The sequence below is a fragment of the Lissotriton vulgaris genome, chromosome 11 (genome assembly GCF_964263255.1).
Source record: "Lissotriton vulgaris chromosome 11, aLisVul1.2, whole genome shotgun sequence".
Taxonomy (NCBI): domain Eukaryota; kingdom Metazoa; phylum Chordata; class Amphibia; order Caudata; family Salamandridae; genus Lissotriton; species Lissotriton vulgaris.
This window is the reverse complement of record NC_141699.1, coordinates 271,767,989-271,788,996: the sequence shown is the minus strand read 5'-3', so window position 1 is coordinate 271,788,996 and position 21,008 is coordinate 271,767,989.

The following is a 21,008-nucleotide window of genomic DNA, read 5'->3' as shown; positions in this document are numbered from 1 at the left end:
AGTTTAGCCCCTCAGCCTGGTGCGGTCAAGTGCCAGGCGCGCACTTTGCATCATCGCACCTGCTGCACCGGAACTTCTACACACACACCTTAGGGGAGTGAAGACACAGAAGCGACCCCCTTACAGGATCACTAAAGATGCAACAAGCAGGAGACATTACTCTGCTAACCCAACACAACCAACAGCCTCGAGAGGCCGTGTACATGCCACACTCGAATGACGTCACTTTATAAACAGACGCGCACTGTCACTAGGGCCACGGAGGGTCACTAGGGCAGAGACCCTCTGAATTTCCACACCCGGTTGCAGAGCTGTGCTTCGGCTTTCACGGTATAATATCCCCTGCGAAGGACCCTCGTGGGCCTGACTTCCTAATAAAATGCCCGTGTCTGAAGACATATTGTCAGCGCAGGACAGGCCTCCGAAGGCATTTAATTCAGACTGCATGTGAAAGCATTTCCAGCTTCCATTAGCCCAGTCTTCCAGTAATAACCGATCGGCCTCCCGCACTTACGCAGCAGGGGAGCCCCGGCGCGCTCCCAATTATGGGCCCGTTGCCTGGAACCCTTGCACCGTAAGCTAATATTTCAGTAATGTGTTTACCACGGAGCAAACCGGACGGCGGGGAGCGGCCGTAACTTAACAGGGACACGGAGCGGGCTGGGGGCTGGGGGCTGGGGGGCAGGGAGCGGCGGTATCTTAACAGGGACACGGAGCGGGCTGGGGGCTGGGGGGGGGCAGGGAGCGGCCGTATCTTAACAGGGACACGGAGGGGGGGCGCGAGCGAGGAGAAGCGCACAGTGTGCGTGACCACAGAGGTGGGGGGCGCGCGAGCGAGGAGGAGCACACAGTGCGGGTGACCACAAAGGTGCATGATAGGTATGGCCTGCCAGCCCAGCCTAATTTGCCCTTTCCCACTGCAACACCTTATGTTCTCGCTAGTCTCCAGCGTTGGGGCTGTGCTGTTTAATACAAGACCTGAAGTCACTTCCTCGTTTCAGAGAGGCATGGCAGCAAAAGAGACAAGCCGTGAGCGTGCACATCCCGAACTTCCGGTTTCGGGATGTGCACGCTCACGGCTGTCGTGGCGCGGAACTTCCGTCTACTGCGAGAGGAGCGGGGACAGCAGAAGTCAGGAGTGGCGGCTGATGCGGTAAGTGGGGCGGCGGGTAGGGGAGGGGAAGTGTGTGTGTGTGTGTGTGCGTGCATGTGCGTGCGCGATTGAAAGGCTGACTGGCTGTGCACAGTTGGAGCAAGAGATGTGCACGGCTGGGGCTGGGGGGGGGGGGTGTGCGCGTCCACGATGTGCAATCGGCGCTCGTGCACCAGTCGACCTCCCTTCAGCGCTAACTCAGCGACAATAGGTCGAGAGAGCTCGACCTAATGAGAAAAGTTTGTATCAGCTGAAGGTCCCTGTATTCCGATTGCCCAGAGTCCTAGGGTTAAAGAAGTTTTCTTACCATACATGGGTGTTGATCCCAGGTGCTGTGTTTATCAGTGTTTAGCAAGCAAAGTCGCTTAATGTAGGGAAGTGCTAAAAGGTAGAGAAAGGTTTATTTAGTACATACCAACTGACTCTAATATGAAGGCACTCCATTAAAACATCACCCACGAGCCTCGGCTCGTTGTTTTAATGAGCACTGTCATCCACATACAACTTGACTTTTGTGTAAAATGAGAATTGCCAAACTATGGTTCCGGTAATGGATTTAGTCAAACGTCGTGTAGAATCAAGCCTTAGGGGCCGCCTATAAAACATAAACCGTTAGCACACGCTGTGGTTAAATTGTTGAAATCAATACGTCAATGTGTGCTGTGTATTCATGATAGTAAGGACATACCTCACTGAGAATGAATAACGCGTGGGCAGAGCCCACAATTTATGTTTGGGATTCTTTCAGTTCTGACATATTTCTAAGTTTAAACAAGCGCGCTGGAGCCCCATACACGCTGTGTAAATGGCACCTGAAATGTAAATATGTAAAGCATTATCACTGCGTCTAGCCGTAGCCTGCGGCATAGAGATTCTATATAGCAGTTTGCGCAACAGTAAAAAAGAGAGACACCATGGCTCACTGTGTTCTTTGCTAATCGGTTCCTTGTTACCGTTTGGAGATGCGTTTGTGTGTTTTATTTCTAAAAAACAAAATAATTAATTTATTTGTGAGCACCTAAGGCCGATCGCGGTGCATGAGTCTACTACATGTTGCCCATGTATTTATTACAGAAGTGCTTGCCTGCTTAAAAGTCTTCGCTCTCTGGCAGCGTCTCTCTCTATCCGGCAGCAATTCAACAATGCAGAAGTTATTGCCGATAGCAGGAAGACCTGCTTACGCATTTTCATGCTGCGCGAGTGCGCAAGGAATGCTGGTACTTGTAGTTGAAGACACGTATTATTTACATGAATGTAGTGTTTAAGCAGCTCTTATCGTGTTACCCAAAGTGCTTGTGTCGCGGTGTGTTGCAGGCTGTGTTTCTAGACTTTGTACATTTCAATCATACTCATGCATTCGTCTAACGCTGATGAGCAAAGGATTGAGGGTCAATTGCTTCTCATCAGTAAGAGTAGGAAAATCATTAAACATTGGATACATTCCGTAATAAGCAGGTGCCGGGCGCTAACATTAACATTTGCATGAAACACTACGTTGCACCACAGATTACATTTATACGGTGGAATTAGAGGCCATATATAAATCACGAAAAACAAATTAAAAAAATATATGGGAGGAGGCTTCCCAATTGCCTGAAATTCTCCTCAAGACACATGTGCAAGGGTACTGATAGGTGCCCTTGCTCTCAAAACAGCTACGCATAACTGGATCTCCCCATTCTAGTTTGACAATTTTTTTTTTTTAAACGTACACAATAAATTACATACGCCAAAAAAAACTAGCACGTGTGCGGTTCTTGCGTTTGAAGGACCACGTCAATTACAGCATTTTCACAAAGCGAGGGTTGTTCTAGAGATGAAGGAAACGCCAACGGACACTTTATTTATTTAATGCATTTTTATAAAGCGCGGACTTTAGTCGAAGGTGTCAGAGTACTGTACAATAGAACCAGTTTCGTTACAAGAGAGCACTGTTACAGGAATAAAACAAACATCACCATATACTGACGAAAGAGTTAAAAACCACTGCAGTACGAAAATAATCTGCGTGAAAGCAGGGTCTGTCTGAAAGGAAGGAGAAAACAATCTCTTTACTCGCGCAGACAAAACTTGCCACCACTATACAACAATAGATGTGTTCCATATCTTCAGTAAACACCTCTGGCCACACAGGCTGTAAAAGCCTTGTTTTCATTTATATCATGATTCAAGTTATAGATAGAAGAGGGTGACCCCCACCTCACCTCACCTCACCTCCTCTCCCACAGGAGCTCAATTTGCCAGCTCAGCCCCTCAGCCTGGTGCGGTCAAGTGCCAGGCGCGCACTTTGCATCATCGCACCTGCTGCACCGGAACTTCTACACACACACCTTAGGGGAGTGAAGACACAGAAGCGACCCCCTTACAGGATAACTAAAGATGCAACAAGCAGGAGACATTACTCTGCTAACCCAACACAACCAACAGCCTCGAGAGGCCGTGTACATGCCACACTCGAATGACGTCACTTTATAAACAGACGCGCACTGTCACTAGGGCCACGGAGGGTCACTAGGGCAGAGACCCTCTGAATTTCCACACCCGGTTGCAGAGCTGTGCTTCGGCTTTCACGGTATAATATCCCCTGCGAAGGACCCTCGTGGGCCTGACTTCCTAATAAAATGCCCGTGTCTGAAGACATATTGTCAGCGCAGGACAGGCCTCCGAAGGCATTTAATTCAGACTGCATGTGAAAGCATTTCCAGCTTCCATTAGCCCAGTCTTCCAGTAATAACCGATCGGCCTCCCGCACTTACGCAGCAGGGGAGCCCCGGCGCGCTCCCAATTATGGGCCCGTTGCCTGGAACCCTTGCACCGTAAGCTAATATTTCAGTAATGTGTTTACCACGGAGCAAACCGGACGGCGGGGAGCGGCCGTAACTTAACAGGGACACGGAGCGGGCTGGGGGGCAGGGAGCGGCGGTATCTTAACAGGGACACGGAGCGGGCTGGGGGCTGGGGGGGGGGGGCAGGGAGCGGCCGTATCTTAACAGGGACCGGGGGGGGGGGGCGCGAGCGAGGAGAAGCGCACAGTGTGCGTGACCACAGAGGTGGGGGGCGCGCGAGCGAGGAGGAGCACACAGTGCGGGTGACCACAAAGGTGCATGATAGGTATGGCCTGCCAGCCCAGCCTAATTTGCCCTTTCCCACTGCAACACCTTATGTTCTCGCTAGTCTCCAGCGTTGGGGCCGTGCTGTTTAATACAAGACCTGAAGTCACTTCCTCGTTTCAGAGAGGCATGGCAGCAAAAGAGACAAGCCGTGAGCGTGCACATCCCGAACTTCCGGTTTCGGGATGTGCACGCTCACGGCTGTCGTGGCGCGGAACTTCCGTCTACTGCGAGAGGAGCGGTGACAGCAGAAGTCAGGAGTGGCGGCTGATGCGGTAAGTGGGGCGGCGGGTAGGGGAGGGGAAGTGTGTGTGTGTGTGTGTGTGTGTGTGTGTGCGTGCTTGTGTGTGTACGCGCGCGATTGAAAGGCTGACTGGATGTGCACAGTTGGAGCAAGAGATGTGCACGGCTGGGGGGGGGGGGCGCGTCCACGAGATGCAATCGGCACTCGTGCACCTGCCGACCTCCCTTCAGAGCTAACTTAGTGACAATAGGTCGAGAGAGCTCGACCTAAAAAGGAAACATTCGTACATACAGTTGGAATATCAGCTGGATACAAGAAAAAGATACAAAATACACGAGGGTTTAAAAACGATTCATATATACATAATTGCCTCTTTCTTATAAGCTATAAAACGTTCAGATTAAAATAGAATACATTTAGGATTACTGAAAAAGATACAAAACACTATCTAATAGTGCTTTACAAACAGGCATGAATTCGACAAATTTCATCATCTTGTTTCCCTCCACTTACTAAGGGGTGCCCAGATTTTTTTTCCATATTCTTTCTTCTTTTGTCCCTTAAAATTATATAAACATTCCTCGATATTGTGGATCCCAAGCAATCTAGTTAGCCAGATCTGAAATGTAGGGGCTACTGGATCTTTCCAGGCCGCCGCTATTAAAATTCTTAACACTGCAACACACAGAAAGACAAAAGCTTCCGCTTCATGTGTAATTTTAAGATTTTCGTCCCTGCCAATTAACACAGTCGTTGGGGATAGAGAGATTTGGCCCTCTAGCAGCCCCGATAAAAATTTCTCCATTTCAGTTAAGACAGGTTTCAGATTTGGACAAGAATAGAACATATGGGTTAAATCTGCTGGGCCTTGGTCACATCTTGGACATCTGTCCGTATCCCTTTTACCCCATTGAAACAGCTTCGCGGGGTGTAATATAAATTAAAGATCATCTTATAATGTTGTGCTTTGAAGTTGGTTGCTCTTAATGTTTTCTTGTTCAATGCCAAGGCATAGTCCTCATCTACATTTGGATCCCCTATTCTAAGGGCCCAGGCGTTTTCCACTTGCACAACATCCTCTTCCAGGCCCTGTAACAAAAGACCATAACCTATTTTAATCTTCCTACCCCCATTCCTTATATATTGAACCATCGGATTCATCTCCTGGATAGAAATCCTAGGTCTTATGGATTTCACTTATTGTTCTAACTGGTTATACAGCATCCAGTGGTTCGTTGAGATACCGTATCTTTGTTGCAGGATCTCAAACCCTAACAACTCTTCCTTACTCATAACATCCCCCAAATACCGGATACCCAACCTTTTCCAAAGGGCGCTATTCCTATTCTGTCCAAGATGTATGAATGGTCTTGAGTCCCAAAGGTCTAAAATTCAATTAATCTTAGGAATCTTAAGAAATTTCAGCATTACATTCCATACACCCCATACACTTAACATCACTTTACTTTTACTCCTTTTGTAAAATTGCACATTCACTTCCCGAGTTAAAATCCCCTTGGCTTTTTCACCTATTACTAATTCATAGATCGTGGGGATTCTGGGAGAGCCAGGCAACCATACGGGAGTATCAGAGCATAATAGATGTTTCATATGCAGCAATAAACATACCCAGTGATACAGTCTGAGATTAGGAGCTGCTAGCCCTCCTCTCTCTAAAGGTAATGACAATTTAGCTAGCGATCTTCTTACTTTACCATATTGCCAGAGAAACTGTGAGAAAACTGATTCCATTTTTTTCATCAGGGCTTCATCAATTTAGTAAGGGAATAGCACGGAATAAATACAACAGTTTCGGAAACATTGACATTTTAAGAACATTAACTCGTCCAATCAAAGACAGATGTAAAACATCGATTCTCCTCAAATCCTTATCCATCGCCGCTAATACTGGCAAATAATTTTCCTGAATGATTTTACCCACGTCAGCATTAATTTTAACTCCTAGATAAATTGCAGCATCGACATATCTTTGATCTCTTTTCTGAATATTCTTTGTACAAATTATTATAGTTTTCTCAGTATTAAGTTTATACCCTGAATATGTCCCAAACTGCTGAGCCAAATTATTTAATTCCTGTATTGCTATATCCGGCTTATTCGTAACAATTGCCAGATCGTCCGCATACGCTAATATCTTCGTAGTATGACCATCAGATATAACAGGGGATATTTTATCTGAAGCCAAAATTTTCCTAATCAGCGGGTCTATGTATAATGCGAACAATATGGGTGAGCAGGGGCAACCCTGGCGTGTACCTCTTTTGATCGTTACCTCCTCTGATTGAAGCCCCATAGTAGTAATTCTGGCGACCGGGTCCGTAAACATAGCCTTAATACCTTTCCTACAGTTTTCTCCGAAGCCCCTTTTCTCCAACACCTCCCACATAAAATCCCAAAGAACACGGTCAAACGCCTTCTCGGCATCCAATAAGATCATAGCCATGTCACTCCCTGTAACAGTAACAGCATCAAATAATGAAATAGCCCTGGCTGTATGTTCGGTGGTGCCTCGCCCTGGGACGAACCCATGCTGCCAGGGTGATACGAGTTGTCCTATAATCCCTCCTAGTCTTTTAGCCCATACTTTTGAGTATAGTTTCGCATCTGTATTTATTAAAGAGATCGGCCTATATGAGCCGGGGTTCTCCTCTGGCTTTCCCTTTTTGTGAAATACCACAATATTGGTCTGCTTCCAAGTATCCGGAATAACACCTGAACATATGACTCCATTAAAAAGATCCTCCAGTATTGGAAGGATTTCTTCACTCAAGGCCCTATAAACCTCGATTGGGATCCCATCTGGACCTGCTGCTTTACCCAATGCCAGTTCACTCAGAGCATTTTTTATCTCCTCACTTGTTATACCCAATTCCAATCGATCTCTATCTTCCTCCTCCACCCTAGGTGTTATAAGAAATTGGTCTTGCATAGGAAATACCGCTCCTGGCTCCTGATCATAAAGTTTTTGATAGAATTCTTGAAACGCCTGTATTATAGAGTTTGGGTCATTATATTCTCTCCCATTGTATTTTATCTTACTGATTTTGTTTCTATTCAAATCTTGTCTTATACGCAGTGCTAATGCTCTACCAGCCTGTTCCCCTGTCTCATAGCGCCTTGCTCTTTGCGTCTGATATTCGCATATCTCTTTCTGAGTGATTATTTTTAAAAGGTCACCTTTGATCCTGGCCATATTTCTAGTGATCTCTCTACTATCTTTGCCGGTTGTTATTTCGTCAATATGATATCTCTCTATTTCTGCCAGATCTGCTATAAATTTATCTATCTTGCTTTTATCCTCTTTCCTAATTCTTGTTGCACAGCTGATCGTCTCCCCCCTTAATGCAGCTTTAAACGACTCCCAGACTCCATTTCTGGAGGCGCTATATCTATTACAGTCAAAGAATTCCTTTGACCATCTTTTCATATGCTTTAAAAACCTTTCATCATTTAATAATTTTCTATCAAAAGTCCATCTAGAAGTTTTCCTTAGTACACTGGGAGCTTTATAAGAGAGTATCAGAGGATTATGATCAGAAATTATTCTTGGTAATTTCTGAATGTTAACCTTACCTATCTCCCCTATTGTAATAAAAAAAATAATCTAACTTAGTATACTTTTGTGCTGGATGGGAGAAATATGTATAACCACGATCACCTGGCATCTTATCTCCCCATACGTCTAACAGGCCGTGAGACTGCATCATTGAGCTTATAGCTGCGTTAACCTTTCGTTTGCGGCCTGTATATTTACTCCCCTGGTGCCAGTCTGCAGAAATATTCATATCCCCACATACTATCATTGGGGCAGTCCAATTGGCCATTTCCTCTTCTAGCTTATCATAAATCATAGGGTCATCCTCATTCGACCATATATTACACATAGTGTGAGCCCCATGTTCATTTCCGCTAATAACCATCTACCTGAGCCATCCGTTTTAATACGTTTCGCTCCGCCCAGATGATTTTTGGCTAATATGGCCACTCCTCTTATCATTGATGATTGAGTGGAGCATCCAATCAAAGTAAACCCATACATTTCCAAGATCTTCCTTTTATTCCAGGGAATATGGGTTTCCTGAACACAAACTATATTGATATTGTTTGTTCTGACCAAATGGCTCAATCTCTGCCGCTTCTTCCAATCATTTAAACCCCCTGTATTAATACTACAAATTCTAATGTCTGACATATTTTACATGTTTACCTTTCCTACATTGACTCTTATCCAGATAACTGATATCAACCAGAAAACTATTCCTTTCCATCTCATGCCTTTTCAAAATGTTCACCCCCCTTCCCTCCCCACCCCCACCCACTCCTCCCTCTGCACTCTCTCCCTCCCCCTGCCGAGCTCCGGGATGGAGCCCCCCCTCAACCCCCCCCCCCTTGTCTTGAGGCGCTCAGACCGCTGGTCTGTGCACGTGATGGTTACAGCTTAGCGTTAGGAGAAGTGACCACTACACTACCTTTTTTTTTTTTTTTTTCCTTAGTTTTGACCCCCACCAAATTTACATTATGATCCCATTGTAATCCCCCACCTTTCTCAAACCCCTCCACCTCCCATCCTAACTACCGGGTTAGAATCTGCCATTTTATTTGTACTCCCTCAGTGAAACCCAAAACACAAGAGTATCCCCTGCTCTGTTCACTCCACATAGAAATATTATACATCAGTAACCCCATTTCCAACTGGGATCAACATTTTAGCACTCCAATTACTCCCTCTACGACATCAAAAACTCTTTAGCTTTAATCTCTGAAGAGAAATAAAATGTTTTTCCGTCCTGTATTACTTTCAGCTGGGCGGGGTTGATCAAATAGGCCTGCATACCCTTGTCCTGAAAAGGTTTGATCATCTGCCGTAATCTCCAGCGTCTCTCGACTGTAATATGGCAAAAGTCAGGGCGAACAAAAAAGGTATATTCATCAACTGTCTTTTTTTTATCAGGTCTCGCCCTCTCAGAGATTGCTTGTCTCAAATTAAAGTTGCCCAGAAAAATTAAGATTGCCCTAGGCTTATCTCCCTCTTTTGCCTTTTTATAGATGTTGGCCGGGGTACGATGTGCTCTCTGAATCTCCCTATCAAAATCCCAATCTTTCAACTCCTTCAAGGCAGACACAAAAAGTTTGACGATAAATGATTTCATATCTGTCCCCTCAGCCCCTTCAGGGATTCCAAGGATGCGAAGGTTGTTTTGTCGCGATCTATTTTCTAACGACTCCAGTTTCCACTGGATATCGGTAAGCTGCTTTGCTTGCGTATCGACTTTATTGACTGCTGCTGCTGAATCAGCTTCTGTGGAAACCACTCTGTCTTCTAGATTAGTCACTCGCTCACCCAGGTTCACACAGGCCTTAGTCAGCTTTCTCACCACCCCTTGCATTTTTCTGACAGCCGCCTGGGACTTCCGACTCTCTTGCCTTGCTTCCTCTCTATGAGCCAATATCTCCTGGTGAATGATCTCCAGGAGCGACATTTGTGCTGAATCCCCCTCTGGGCTGACTAAAGAAGCATTCGGTTGTGGTAGCTCTCCTTTTTGATTAAGTACTTTCGTTCTCACCACCATTTTTACCGCTGTGCTTGGGGGGCTGCTTTCCTCAGGTTCTAAATCACTGCCGGTCTCTATGTCGCTGGTTTCTTGATCCAGGCTATCATCTCCTTCCTCAGACCATTCACCGCCCTCAGATACCGAGAAGAATGCCTCGCTTGGGGCTTCTTTTTTACTGCAGCTACTCCCCCCCTGTGTCGTCCTCCAAGATCTCTTCTAAGCCATGGTGTAATGTTTTAATATCGCCCAACTGATCTGCTGCCGGAATCTCCACTTGCTGTTCTTCCCCTTCCACCGTTACTACAGTATTTAATTGTTCAGCAAGATCATCAGCTGTAATGTCAGGGGATGCCTCTTCATTACCATTATCCGGGGGAACCTGTATGTTATCTTCCTTCTGATCTTTCATATCCTTATTCTTACTCAACTTTAAGGTAGATATCTGATATTGGAATAGTGCCCAAATTGTCCGAGTTCCCTTTACTAGCACCCTGCTGTGCCGTTTTTTTAACTAGAGGGGAGCCTTGTTTCTTCCTTTTACTACCATCATTGTCCGCCAATGATTCCGCTAGCTCCGCTGCTGCTTTTCTCCTAGCCGCTGCTTTAGCGCTGGCGCTCATCTTGGGAGCCATAATTGCCCTCCGCCTTTCCTCTGGCCCAAATGCCTCCTTACCGCCTGAGGTGTCTCCGTTTTCGGTAATCTCCGTCTGCAGAACTCCAGCACCCTCCAGAGTGTAGGATCTCTGCTCCCCCCCGTCTCTCGGGAGATTAATATCCAGCTTCAATTGTTTTTCAGCGCGGGACTTCCTTCTCCGCTGAAATCGCCGTCTTTGTAGCAGGCTCCGCGAGGCTTTGTGCCTGAATGTTACCTCCACGAGCTCCGCCGCCTCCGCTTGCAGTCTGATGACAGCTCCGCCTCTGAACCGCCGCGTCAGCTGAACCACCTCCAGTAGCAGCCGCTTCAGCGGCTGGCTGCACGTCAATTTCATCAAGCCGCTTTTCTTCGGTACGAGCTCTTTTTTATCCGTACTCTTCCGACTCGTGTTTTGAATCACTCGCGGTTTACATCAAGCACCCTAATTCAACCTTTGTTAGGGGAATACGGGGTCGTAGCTCGACATTGCACTCCTCCTCACGCGAGCTGCTTTCCGACCGTCTCACACGGCCGCCATCTTGCCAGCTGCTGACCAGGGTCCATGAGGGTCTTGGTTCTAATGCAATGTTCAGAGAGTTCTAGGCCAGCACCAAGTTTTACATTCAAAGCTGGGCAGGCGAGTTGAAGTCCACTCTCTGCCAATCCGTGCCCTGTGGATGTGTGCCAACCGAAGGTCAGGACACTCAGGCCTGGTCCCTTTTCATCTCCTCGGAGTGAAGCCTGGGAAGGGAGCATCCCCTATGTAGGTGTGGTTGCTCAGGTGAACGAAGTAGGTGTGGCCCCAGTGATAATCTATGTGGATTTCCTCCAAATTAGATTCTAACAAAGAAGCAAGCAAGAAAGCAGGAAGACGATGGGGGAGGTGGGATGCCCTCTGTGGTCGGCAGCCGCCATTCATTTTGCAAACAGCATTCATACATTAAAGTAAAAGTTCACGAACAGATATGGGGAACACTAAAGACAGGTGCACAGGCACTGGCATAAAGAAAAGTGAGGGGGCCTCCCTGCACGGTACTTAGGGGGGCCGGGCCCCCTCCGGACTCAATCAGGAGCTCTCCGGCCAGAGTGCAGTGCCGGGGGGGAGGGGGGGCGTGGAGCTGCGGGGGGCCTGTGTTACATCCCTGTGCACAGGCAATGTTCACAAACCTCTTTTTTCCAATTCCCTCATACTAATGACTGTGAAGCAGGGTTCGAAGGTAACCTTCCTAGGGTACTTCTCGGCACGCCAAATGCTGCAATCTGCCACGGTCAGGTGCCGTCTGGGGTAATTTGGCTAGATGGGCAAGAAATACACCACATTTCAGGAATTAGTGTGTGTGTGCGTATGTGTGCATATGAATGTTTGTGTGCCTTCATTTTCTAGGCTGCTCAGGTGCTGGGGACGCAAAACCAAGTCTCCATCTGCTTGGAAGGAATTTTACACCTTTGGAATGAATCTGAGCCGACTGATAGTGGGGTGTCTCCGAACTGCCAAGACCTAGATACGTGAGATGCAGAACTACATTGTGACCAGAGCAGCATGGATGGACCCAGCCTATGACTCTAGGACCCAACTTCTTGCATGCTGCAAGCTGCTCTTAACATTGAGGCTGGGAGTCAGCAAAGAGCATGGCTAAACCAATCTAGTCCGCTACATTGCTGCTGGCTTACCTGTATTGAAGTCTCAAGCCAGACCAAAGAATCCAGAGGAGCTGATCCGGAGTGGCATAATGCCCTCTCTAAGCCTCACCTGAGATCAGTCAGTCACGAATTCTGGTGAGAGGGTGAGTTGTCAGTGCCCTCAAGGGCACTTTTAAAATCAGTATCTCTGAAAGGTACCCCGTAACCCAGCTGAACCTTCAAGTTCCCAAGTTTCAATTCTAGATACACCCTGAATACCTCTGGATCTATCCATTGTGCTGACATCTCATAGTGTAGCACAGGTCCACTGTTTCCTCTTAGAGAGCACCGTGAACATGACATTTGTGAACAGTGGTATTTGAAGAGAAGAAGACAGTGATGGTGAAAACCACGGTGATCACCAACAGTAGATTTGGGAATAATAACTTAACAGTGTTTAGAGTTGATTATTTATGGTTTCCCATTATTTGTTTTACCTTTCTTACTTTTCACTGTGATCATTTTATGGCAATAACATTCATAGCTAAGCAGGGCGCGTACTGGCTGACATCCACCCAAGAATAAACACCAGTATGGCTACAAATAGAACGCGCCATCCTAGACAACCCCGAACCAATGGCACTACTCACAGTCAATAAGCACACACACATCACCAACCCAATATTCAAGAACACAATAGCGGCCCTGCTCAAACTAGATAGAAAATGGAACACAGTATAAAGGACCCTAAGTGGGAGTCCTTATGGGCGAATAACAAGATCAAATACAAAGGGAAGCCCCTAGTCATACAGACTTGCAGGAAGATGGGAATCTCATTCCCAGCCCCACTTGAAGAGTGGAGAAACCCTGCCACATTCAGCACACTAAAAGAGATACACAACCTTGCAGACATCGAGCTCAACAGTTTCCTAAAAATAAAAACAGCCCTAACAAAGGCAAACCTAGCTAAACATACCCCATCAATTATACCATATATGTCCAGGATTAATGGAGTAGTTCACCAGGTGTCGCACATTTATAAACTACTACACCCTGCATCCACCAATATTAACGACAAAACAGCAGATTACTGAACAAAACAACCCAACACCACATTGAGCAAACATGAACTGGAACTCCTCTGGGCCTCCCCCTCAAAGAACAAAATAACACCAGCCCTGGCCCAGACAAAACTCTGGCTACTACACACAATATACTGGACCCCGGCGCGGCTAGCAGCACTAGGTCTCAGGAAAAACAACACATGCTGGAACTGTAAGAACGGAATAGGGGATCTAGTGCACCTCATCTTTCAATGCCCTGAAGTCAAAAGCTTCTGGGAGGAAATATTCACGTTTATAAATAGAATGTTGGGTTGTACACTAAAGTCAGACTTCTCCTCTCTCACCACAGCATTTATAACTACTCTCCTGAACTCACAGCAGGACAGGGATCTGCTGGACCTCCTTCTGACGTCGGCAGTTAAAATGGTGGTCTCTAAATGGAAGGAGACAGATAAGGCGGCTTTCAAAGGGTGGCTCAACTGGGTAACATACCTTAGAGGCGCAGATAACACCGCACAACTCACACTGGAAGCCAGCAACCATGGGTATGTGGTGAACATTAGACGAGTTCCTGGACCACTACGAACCCCCGTGAACCATACCAAAAGGGGGCGGTCGCCCACAAGGGTCTCTCCCAGAGACCAAAATAGAATACCATGCCACAGCCGCAAGCAACTCCTCTCCCCCCCTTCTTTTTTTCTTGCTACATCCTTTTCTTTTTCTCACTTACTTTCACTCTTATAGTAGGACAGGAGAAAGGGGATCATCCAAACAGGTATTAAAATTCTATGTGAACCATTGTCATGCATAGCCAGTTTTGGATGCTTTCCCGGAAAGAGAAAGCGATGTTAATTGTATGTGTAACAACTTTTTAAATAAAATACTTTGAAATAAAAAAATAAGGAGATATTCAATTTTCTAAGTATTTTTACTTGGTCAGCAATTTCTTCTTTATATTAGCTGCAATGATGTTATAATATACTCACTTCACATGACCTCCATGAGCAAGGCGATGAGGTCTTGAGCAATTTTACCATGAGAGTCAAGGATGCCGGAGGCCCAGCTTTGCACCTCAAACACAGCATTCAGGTCCTTCTAACCTTTGTTACTGCTCGGTGGTCTCTAGAACTTCAAGGATGTGTGATAAAAGCTGCCCTACAAAGTAGAATGTTATTCTGCTTAGAAGAACAGTAATGATTCTGATCTGGAATAGTCACTATGGCCAGATATATTGCAGTGTAGACCATGGCACGTGGGTCTGGGAAGGGTATGAACCATATTTACAACACTCCACCCGTCGGTCTCATAACACCATATTAAGGGACAGCCTTTTGGTGGGGGTGCTGTCAATCAAACCCTGTATCTCCCTTGCCGCTCAGTTAGAATGTGATGCTGACGGTGCTGCTCTTCACATCTTCAAGATGTTCCAAGCTCAAAAGCCCACATATGGTGCTCCAGATAACATGTCCTAGTATTGCTGCATGCAGAGTTGTAAGGATGTTTTATCTCATAACGTGGGATGAGTTGTTAATACTGAGGAAAGATGAGACGAATGCTATTTAGACCCTCGCTTGGGCAGTAAAAGAGAGAAAATTCAGGTTCTGATCGTTTTAAAGTAAGCAAACATTTTCCATTTCGTTGAAATTCCACCAGTGTTTACTTTATCATTGAGAAGGTAAAACTACATTACAGGCAGACAGCCCCTTTGCAGTTTCAGCAGCCCACTCCTTCAGCAACCCAACCTTTGGTCCTTTATGAGGCATAGTCACAACTCTCCCCATGCATTATGGCACATGTGTTCCTCATTATTCTTATTCACATATAGTTCAAGCAACTGGGGGACAGGAGCTTTGAGCCACATAGTCATTGTGCCTTAACTAGTTATCATTAATGTGTGTATTCTCTATACGGATCAGTTACTGCTGGAAAGTCAATATTAATAGTGACATTTCTATCATGCACATTTCACACTTAACAGCAATCTTCAGACATAACTATCACAAAGCCTGTTTTTTAGGGCAGTGCTGTTTCTCAAGTTAGTTTCGGTGTAATACCACCCAGGAAACGGGTTTCACACCCAGAGGAGTTTAGACAACTCAGTGCATTGATTTGTTCTAGTTTACAACACTTTACTCCTTCAGCGAATCCTTCCTGCAGGCCGCTCATTCAGGCTGCCATCATTTGAAAAACACTTTACCTTCTTTTCCGGGTTGTAGGAAAGTGCTCCATTTTGCATGGTTACCCCCAACTTTTAACCTGACACTTGTTGCACTTTGATTTGACGTGCTCTGGGTTAAGGGACTGTGTTCTTTCCCCAAAACTGTACCTTTGTACTCACATCTCTGGCCACAGGTAAGAGTCTTGTAAAATGTACCTTTGGTACCAAGGGCACTGTGACCAGGGAAGCCCTCTAAGGACTGCAGCACCTATTGTGCCACGCTTAGAGACCCTGTTTCTTAACACCCACACACTGCCATTGCAGGGTGCGTGTTTTGGTGCAAAGAAAAGTGAAGAGTTGACATGACACACATCCCTGTGTGCCATGCCTGCAACCCACTGCCTGTGGCTTGGGTGAATCACCCCTCTAGCAGGGTGTACTAGACCACAGGTGAGGGTACAGTTATAGGAGCACTGTACCCCGACTGTGTCTAAATCATTTCTTATATATATCGAAACACAAGAGCAATCCATACGTCCCTGTGAACTGGGTAAAAGCTAATCAGCTTCAGCACAATCATTCACAAGGAATTCATTTTACTAAAAGATTTTTCACTTTTCTCTAGTGAAAGAACTAAAGTAACACTAAAATGTGCAAATTAATTCGAACATATTATTTGCATCACACTTATTTTAGGCCTGGGATAAAGTCATTGCAAAAAGTAATATATTTACAGAAGTGAAAAATCTTTGCTTAAAATGAGTTCCTTGTGAACGAATGTGCTGAAGCTGATGAGTCAATCCTTAGACATTGTAAGTGCAGTAAAGCCGTAAAGAGTATATGATCTGGGAGTTGGCTATAACAAACTCCACAGCTACATAATGACTTTACAGAAAACTGGGAAGTTTGGTAGCAAACTTCTCAGCACATTAAACCCACACTGACATCTTAGAAATGCCCCTGGGAAAACAACCAGTACTGATGTGGTTCCTGAATGGATACCCGCCATTTGCCACCATCAGACAGGTTTCTAGACCTCTGGGTAGAGGGCCTTCACTCTCTGGATCCAGAAATAAAGCCCGTCCTGGGCAGAGGTGTCATGCCTCCTCCCCCAGGATCAGCTGAGGCAGGCCACAAAAGGGAAGCTTTAAAGGCCTGCCACCTTTGTTAGCTGGCCCTGCCTTTTGCTGCCAACAGCAACTGACTCCCATCGGTTCTGACCGCCACTTTGGGCAGGAGAATCAGCGTGAAAAACCAGTCAGGAAGAGAGAGGTGCCCCACTTTGCCAATCCCACCCCTCAGGTGGGGGAGGCGAGGTGTAGCACTCATCTCAGTCCCATCTAAAGATGAGGGGACACAGACAATCAGAGAGAGGCTCATGCCTGCCTCCCACGGGAGGGTGGCATAATAGTGGGTGTACTCACCCCAAGGGAGGTACCCATTGGTCCCAACCTGCACACTACTATAACACCCTTAAATTTAGTATTTAGGGGGGACCTCAAACCTTGCCTCCTCAGATACGAGAAGAAGAAGGACAGAAGAGCCGAGCTGAACAAGGAAGAAGAGGATAAAAACTGCTTTGGCCCCAGCTCTACCGGCCTGTCCCGACTTCGACCTGCACCCAGCAAAATCCTGCGTGTCCAGCAGCCAGCAGTCATCAAGAACCCAGAGGATCTGCCCTACCTTCACCAAAAGGACTCTGTCTCTCATGAGCACCGGATTTGCTCAACCAAAGACTCCAACACAGACCCCGAACTCAGCTGAATCCGCGGTTCTGCACCGCTCCGCACCCAACGCCCACGGCCCAAGTTGAAGTGGCCCAATACCACAAGGAGGTCTCCCCAGTCATTCTGACCTGGGACCTGGTGATCTCTGACCTGCCTCAACCTTCTATCCGATGCCTGCAGTCTCAATCTGATTGGTCTCCCCTACCGCTACCGGAGCTGGTGAGAAAACCTGTTGCCTAAGGAAACCCCTGCACTCAACGCCCTACAGCCTTGGGTGGCCCAACCGACGGTGTCCAGGCATCCCCCATCAATCCAACTTACCTCTCCTGCTGGTGGTCGCCCTCAGGAAACCTCCTTGACGGAGCCTGCAGCCTTTGTTCTGAACCAGAGATCTCCTTTGAATCAATAGGGCTTCTGACATCTTCTTAGCATCCTGCATCCGGCTGCCCCATGCCACTGGTGGTGCAGCTCCTGTGCTGATTGCTGGCACCTGCAGTGCTGATCTTAAACCCTGGAGCTTTGCTCCCACAACTGAGTGGCCTGCTTGTGAGCAACCCCTAACCAAAGGCTCCCTAGCCCCATTGGCTATCATTGGACCTTAGCACTCTGCACCCGGCTGCCCTAGTGCCCCTGGTGGTGCAACTCGAGTGCCTCCTTGAACGTCGGGGAACCTTGGTTTTTAACTCCAGACACCTAGCCTCGTAAGTTGTTTACTTAACTGCAAACCAATAACAATCTTTTTCTCCATAGGAACCCATGTTGTGGTTTTTCCTCTGAAATGTTCTCTGTCGACCTGTTTATGTATGAAACAAAAGTAACTGTACTTTGAAATGTAAATTGTCTTACCTTTGTATTGTAGGACCCACTGTGTGATATCTAGGCATATGACCCCGAGTAGTCAATGTAACTAAAAAGTAATGCAAAAGTAATCCAAATTATTTTCAAAGTATTATGAACTGTTTGTAACCCGTTCGATGCGTTGGACGGCCCAAATCATCCGACGTCAAGGTGGGCGTGTGCAGAGGACAGCTGGGGGCCGTCCCACCCACGCCCACCTTTTATTTCGCCCGCAATGCGGCTGAATTTCCGCCGTGGTTAAAGGGTTAAAGCCAATACAAACCTGTAACAATATCAATTTCATCAACAATTGCATTTCTGTGTATAGTTTTGCATTTGAAGGTATATTTTATCTACCTGTGCCAAGTTCTGCTTGGTTCTAGAAATAAAACATTAGTATACCTTTTTTATACTTACCTAATTGGTCTGGATTCTGTCTTTGAGAGTGTGTCATCAGTTCTTGCTTAAGTGACTACAGTACATGCTTAACACACCCTCTGATAAGCCTAAAAGCTCACCCACACTACCACAAATAGAGCTGTAAGTGATTATCTAATTTAGTCTCTGCTATACATCTTGGGATCCACTGGACTCTGTGTACACCATACCTTACTTTGGTATAGTATATACGGAGCAAGCTTCCTGTACAGGTGGGCTACCATCTGAAAAAAACGACCTTACATCCCAACACTACTGTCTGAAAAAACTGCACATTACAGACAATGGCCAAACAGATATATTATTTAAATGTAACGTCACAAATCCAAACGGAACCGCCCGCACCTAGAAGGGTTACAAAGAACCATGGCAATTATTGCCCAACACCCGCATTGAAGAACCCAATAAACTTCATATTGCAACTTCTTAATTTCATCGTGTTCAATAATTAATTCAACCTCAATTGCATTTATTATCTGTAAATTAGAGGTATGGCAATAGGCAGTAACACAACATCTGAACATGCCAATATCTATGTGCACTGTTTTGACCAGGAACTTGTATGACAACTTTCCCCCTGGGTAAATCAGGTAAAACTAGCAAAAGTAGCATTTCATTAACGCCATCTTGTGAATCTGGAAGGGGATAACCCAAGAACTGACTGGATTCACAGAATATGTGAATATGGTTGTATGACGTTACAACGCATACTTTTACAACGCATGCCATTACAACACATTTTTTACAACGCAACATCCATTACAACGCATTCCATTACAACGCATGCCATTACAAAGCATCTCTCAAAACTACCTTTACAACGCATACTACCTTTACAACGCATACCATTACAACGCATACCATTACACTGCATGTTTGGGAAGTATTGGATAGTGTAGGGGTAAAATTTACTATTCAAACTCCAGGGGGGTGCAACAGTAGGGTAAGTGTTGGATAGTGTAGGGGTAAAAATTACTATTCTAACTCCAGGGGGTGCAACAGTAGGGTAAGTGTTGGATAGTGTAAGGGTACTATGTGTTGTGATGGTATGCGTTGTGATGGTATGCGTTGTAATGACTGCGTTGTAATGACATGCGTTGTAATGGTATGCGTTGTAGTGTCATGCATTGTAATGGTTGCGTTGTAATGGATGTTGCGTTGTAAAAGTTTTGTTGTAATGGTAGTGCGTTGTAAAAGTTGCGTTGTAAACGTTGTTCCCCTGTGAATACCACCCATTATGTGATCAAGTTAACTATTACATTTTCTTGACATCATCATCATACCCCCTCAAAGGAAACTAAAAACTGGCATCTTTGTAAAACATCCAATCGGACGCATGCAATTATTACCTAGGACATTCCTACAGAAACACCTCACACTCTGAGGTTGTGCAAAATAACCACCAATGAAAATTCACAGTAAAAAACAGAGATTAAGTATTGTACATACATGAATATTAAGGATATTCACAAGATATTCTATAAACGCCCAGGACGAGTTTTGACTGTAACATCCCACCTAGCCCTAGAACAACACGGAAAACACAAAGCAACATAAATTTACTATCTCCTACACTACACGGTCACAATAGATATAAAAATATCAGCAAACATTGGAATATGCTCTAAAATGACCGTACGCTGAAAGTTCATTAAATAAATGAAACAATGATGGTGCATATTTGAAAGAACAATTTCAAATATCACCTTATCAAAGTTGGTATGTATCATCCCCAATAAACCCCAAGCTCTAAAAAAACGCATATCCATGTCTACACAGTGTGCCTTTTGCAATGGTATCATCAAAGAGCTACATATGCAGCATCCGCAAAGGGGACAGTTAATCCCAATTCTAGTTTAAACAACATGCGAAAATGCTGTCTACTTGATCAATCAGAGTTTGTGACGCGCACGTCTCACCCGTGAGGGTCTCAAGTCGCTGGGGGAGGGAGTGGGCTGCTTCAGTGGGGTCAGTCGAAGAGCCAGGTTTTGAAGTCCTTTCTGAACTAGTGCAGTGTCGGGCTCGGTCCTGTGAGAAGAGGGAGTTTGTTCCAGGACTTTGCTGCTAGGTAGGGGAAGGATCTGCCGCCTGCTCTGGTCCTGTGATAGTGTGGGACGGTGCCTAGGGAGAGGTTGGCTGAGGGAAGGTTTCTCTTCAGGCGTGAAAGGAGATTCAGTCATTGAGGTATTGTGGTCCGATGTTGTGGAGGGCCTTGTATGCATGTGTGAGCAGCTTGAACTTTATCCTTCTTTCGATGGGGAACCAGTGAAGGTCGTGGAGGTGTTGGGTGATGTGGTCGTATTGGGGGATATCGAAAATAAGTCCGTCCGCGCCGCGTTCTGGACGGTCTGGAGTTTGCAGAGGAGTTTTTTGCTGATTCCAGTGAAGAGGGCGTTGCCGTAGTCCAGTCTGCTGGTGATGAATCCGTAGGTGACGGTTTTCTGGAGTCG